Source organism: Gekko japonicus, unplaced genomic scaffold (assembly GCF_001447785.1).
Source record: "Gekko japonicus isolate JY-2015 unplaced genomic scaffold, Gekko_japonicus_V1.1 scaffold141, whole genome shotgun sequence".
Lineage (NCBI taxonomy): Eukaryota > Metazoa > Chordata > Lepidosauria > Squamata > Gekkonidae > Gekko > Gekko japonicus.
Genome location: NW_015176455.1, coordinates 515,893 through 521,356, shown reverse-complemented (window position 1 = coordinate 521,356; position 5,464 = coordinate 515,893). Strand labels below are relative to the sequence as shown.

Below are 5,464 nucleotides of genomic sequence, written 5' to 3'. Positions count from 1 at the left end.
GCTCTGTGTGACCGCAGCCTCAGTTTTGTTTATTTATGTCAATACAAATAATAACCTGGGTGGAGACACCAATTTGTGTTCCTTGGCATGGACTGCCAAAAGGTTACTAATATTATTAGTAAACTTGGAATGGAGCTGCTAAATACTATTAAAGGCACAAGACGTTGGCACAGTCTGGAGGACATCAGCCTACATGGGATTTTCATGAAGCATGAAAGTTTGCTCTCCCCCCACCCCCAGCTTTGAGAAAAAGATATCTTTCCACAGCACTGAATGGCAGACCCTAACAACAAGTCTGAAGCAAGCTTCTGCTTCTCAGGGCAAGGCTAGACAGAGGGCTGATTAGATGTCCCTGGCAAACATTGCAATATAAATTAATAAACAATGTGCCAGCAGCCCACATGAAGGATGGGCAGTGAATGGTTAAGAGGAGAGCATGAAACCAATAGGCTGTATTTGTGTCCATTAAGGAGCAGATGGGGAGGAGGGGGTGATGTTCAGCCATAGCTGAAAAACTTGCATGTTTCTAGGAACATCTCTACACCACACAATTTTCTAGTATAGTTAAGAACACAAGAATTTAGGATTTAGAAAAACATTTGAATTTATACTTGGCAAGGAAATATTGTGAAGCTCAATCTAAAACCAAAATTGGGCAGATTTTCAGGCCTGCTTAATGTTGCTGTCTCAAGTAGCCCAATTATGTACCCACAACAGGGGGGGAAACACACATACCCCAAAAAGATTTTTCAGATAGCAGCTCAGATTTACAAACTGTTAAGCTTCTCTCAAATGCTCCTGATAGTGACAAATTTTCAGCCTCCAATGGACCACCCGGCCTTGGGATATTATGTGATATAAAATGACTTTCTGATTTTTCCATCAGCTTACACAGAGGTGCCTGTTGTACATTCACATGATGTAATGTGTGCATATGGTAAAAACACTCATACAGCAACTTCGACTGTAATAGGATATATGTTGCTCATTCTGTGAATTGCCTTCATTAAGCAACATTTTAGGAAATAATCTACAGCTCAGGTTCCCTTTCAAATGTCAGCACTGCAGAAGCATATTCAAGACATCAGCCATTAGAAGATGTGTTGCCTAATGCTGAAATACAAAAATAGACTAAGGGCCAAGGCTGAAAAAGCCTTTCTTAATGTGGGCACAGGGATGCCAGCTTCCAGGTGGGATAACCAAAATGCAAACTGTGTAAAATACAAAAACCATTCAATAACCAAAATAGCCAAACCTTATTTATATATAAATTGAACGACAAACTTATATAAATAGCAACAAAATACAAACACCAACTTCTACTGTTGAGATCACTATAATACAAAATGATCCTTACAGAAACTGTATTCTCTGTAACTCTGGCGCTCAAACAAGATGCACCTATGGAAAGAATGGAGAAAAGTTCCGAATGTAGATAATACTCATGCAAGGAACATCTCAAAGAGAAGAAAAGTTCCAAGGTGACTCGTGAAGGTTCCAAGGTGACTTGACTTCACGCGATGGCCAGCTGCAAAGTTCCCGAGCTTTGCCAATGCTTTCTCAAGAGTCAAACCTTCCTTTCTATCCAGCTAGTGCACAGGAGACTCTGGCAGCTTCAGCAACAGGCTTCTGTGTTGCTTCAGACGGGACTCACTTGGACTACTGAGGATCCCCTGGGATTAGAACTCATCTCCAGACTACAGATATCAGTTGCCCTGGGGAAAAAATGCTGCTTTGGAGGGTGGGCATTATGGCATCGTACCCCCATAGAGGTTCCTGCCCTCCCCAGGCTCCATCCCGAGATCTCCAAGAGCTTCCCAACCTGAATCTGGCAATGCTACCCCTCAACCCCCACCGGTAGCCGCAGGGGACCTGGCAACCTTAGCACATAGGGCAGAGCAGACAGTCTACAGCTGTGGTCACACTGTCATTTTGATCAGGTTTCACCGCTGTTCCCTCTCACATTTAAAATTCCTGATCAGATGCCCGGTTCCCTAGAGAGTTTTCCGACACAGGGAAAATCAAGTACTTTCCGAGTATTTGTGCTTTGAATCTGTGATTTTGCCTATCTAGACAGCCATCTCTCACAATGATTGTGATTAGGTCACCAGAACGTCCTTCTTCCAGTAGTTATTTTTGTGACTTTCATCATTGTGTGCATGTGCGTGCGTGCACATATGGGCATATGTGCGCATGCTCACATGCATATGTGCAAAGAATTTTTTTTTTAATTGTGCCATGGTGCCACACCGCCACTTGGGTGGCGCAGCTGTCTGGACAGTGCCTGGGGCATTGTCGTGCAAAGCAAGCGGTTGGGCAAGGGATGTGTAATCATCTGAACCCGCTTGAAAATATCCCCGATCAAATCTACAGTGGGAATAAATCGTGGTACACTTGCCGTGTGACCACAGCCTAAGATCATAGCAGGCTGGTGTGGTTGGAAATGGTCCCTCGGGTATCCTGCTCTTAAGCCATTTAAGATTTTAAAGAACAAAAACAGCTAGCCATGCCTCCTGATGGGAACAAGGCCAGCCCAGCATAATGACGCATGGAGAGATACAACATGCAACCTCTCCTCTGGACAGATAATTCTGCTGAGTGCTTCGGAAGCAACTGAATGCTCCAATCACACCTGATTTAGAGATACAACAAAATTAACCGCCTCCAGCAGCAGATGATTGGAAAGAAGCAAAGCCAGGCCAGAGCAGTGTGTCAGGAAGTTCTAAGGGAAGGCAGTCTTTGAAAGGGCAAGTTTCCTTCTGAGAAGACTTACGCAGCTTTTTTAGTATCTATTAATTTACCAATATACAGCTTGTGCAGAAGGTAGTACAGTAGAAATCCCCATAAATATTAGTTGTCTTTAAAGCAGCACTGACTCCCTCAGCACCAAAGTTCTTGGAGAAGGGTATTGAGAGATTCTGAATGCTTGAACGGCAAGCTACTCATGCAAGGAACATCTCAAAGAGAAGGAAAGTTCCAACGTGACTTGTGAAGGTTCCAAGGTGACTTGACTTCATGCGATGGCCAGCTGCGAAGTCCCCAAGCTTCGCCAATGCTTTCTCAAGAGTCAAACCTTTCTTTCTATCCAGCTAGCTTCAGCAACAGGCTTCTGTGTTGCTTCAGACGGGACTCACTTGGACTACTGAGGATCCCCTGGGATTAGAACTCATCTCCAGACTACAGGTATCAGTTGCCCTGGAAAAAAATGCTGCTTTGGAGGGTGGACATTATGGCATCGTACCCCCACGGAGGTTCCTGCCCTCCCCAGGCTCCATCCCCAGATCTCCAAGAGCTTCCCAACCTGAATCTGGAAATGCTACCCCTCAACCCCCAAAGGTAGCCGCAGGGGACCTGGCAACCTTAGCACATAGAGTAGAGTAGCCAGTCTACGGATGTGGTCACACTGTCATTTTGATCAGGTTTCACCGCTGTTCCCTCTCGCATTTAAAATTCCTGATCAGATGCCTGGTTCCTTAGCGAGTTTTCCGACACAGGGAAAATCAAGTACTTTCCGGGTATTTGTGCTTTGAATCCGCAATTTTGCCTATCTGGACAGCCATCTCTCACATTGATTGCGATTAGGTCACCAGAACGTCCTTCTTCCAGTAGTTATTTTTGTGACTTTCACCATTGTGTGCATGTGCATGCATGCACATATGAGCACATGTGTGCATGCTCACATGCATATGTGCAAAGAATTTTTTTTTAATTGTGCCACACCGCCACTTGGGTGGCGCAGCTGTCTGGACAGTGCCTGGGGCATTGTCGTGCAAAGCAAGCGGTTGGGCAAGGGATGTGTAATCATCTGAACCCGCTTGAAAATATCCCCGATCAAATCTACAGTGGGAATAAATCGTGGTACACTTGCCGTGTGACCACAGCCTAAGATCATAGCAGGCTGGTGTGGTTGGAAATGGTCCCTCGGGTATCCTGCTCTTAAGCCATTTAAGATTTTAAAGAACAAAAACAGCTAGCCATGCCTCCTGATGGGAACAAGGCCAGCCCAGCATAATGACGCATGGAGAGATACAACATGCAACCTCTCCTCGGGACAGATAATTCTGCTGAGTCTCTGCTTCGGAAGCAACTGAATGCTCCAATCACACCTGATTTAGAGATACAACAAAATTAACCGCCTCCAGCAGCAGATGATTGGAAAGAAGCAAAGCCAGGCCAGAGCAGTGTGTCAGGAAGTTCTAAGGGAAGGCAGTCTTTGAAAGGGCAAGTTTCCTTCTGAGAAGACTTACGCAGCTTTTGTAGTATCTATTAAGTTACCAATATACAGCTTGTGCAGAAGGTAGTACAGTAGAAATCCCCATAAATATTAGCTGTCTTTAAAGCAGCACTGACTCCCTCAGCACCAAAGTTCTTGGAGAAGGGTATTGAGAGATTCTGAATGCTTGAACGGCAAGCAGTTTTGCTAGGATACTCCAGTTCTCCCGTAACGTTGTGGCTCAGGCTAAATGTCTGATCTGGCTCTCTGGCAGTATCATCAAAAGACATGTGGGGGGGTATTCTTAAACAGCCACATTTCTGACAGATGAGTGTCACCATCTTCTCCCATCACAATTATCCCTTTCAACTTCACATTGCCTGTAAATGGAACATTAACCAGAAGCTCTTCATATTAACCAGAAGCTCTTCACATCCTCGTTCCGCAGTCTTCCCAAGGACGGAAGATGAGCTTCCTGCTGCCCTCCCTACGCTTGCTAAGGCACTCCAGCCACTTGCGGCCCATGCGCAGGTAAAGGCCCCAGGCCTGGCCACGCTGTTCAGGAGGCTCTTCAGGATCATCGCCATGGCAACAGCGGCCCCCACTGTGGCTGTGCCCTTGAGACATGGCCCAGCATGAAATAGAAGAAGAATGAAAAATAACCAGATGTCAACAAAAAACCACTGACCATCTCAAAAGCAGCCACTGACACCACCACCCCAAGACTATTTCTTCCCAGAAACTTGGGGCATTCTGCACTACAAATTTTATCCCTTCTCCCTGCGGAACTGTGTGACAGCTATATCTGTTGGCAGGGGTTTTTTTGTAGAAAAAGACCAGCAGGAACTCTTTAGCATAATAGGCCACACCCAACAGCAGAAACTCATTAGCCTATTAGGCCACACCCCCAACATCACAGCTCGTTAGCATATTAGGCTGCACCCCCATGTTACCAGAAGTGTGGCCATCCAGCCACACCAACCTTTTGCTTCTTTTTCTGTTTACTTTGTTTGTTGTCAAAACCCAGGGCTTTTTTGTAGCAGGAACTCCTTTGCATGTTAGGCCATACACCCCTAATGTAGCCAATCCTAATGAGTTTCTGCTGTTGGGTGTGGCCTATTATGCTAATGAGTTCCTGCTGGGCGTGGCCAACTCGGGAGCCAGCCGGAACTCCATTCCTGTGTTTTCCTGCCCAAAAATAGCCCTGTCTGTTGGGGAGCTGCTCTCTTTAGGAACCTGCTTGCTTCTACA

The 5,464-nt window shown here is 45.7% G+C and overlaps 1 pseudogene; it reads right to left on the bottom strand.

Annotated features, from left to right (window-relative positions):
* Positions 1-4,266: 4,266 nt before the first annotated feature.
* Positions 4,267-4,840, bottom strand: LOC107123639 (annotated as a pseudogene).
* Positions 4,841-5,464: the final 624 nt, after the last annotated feature.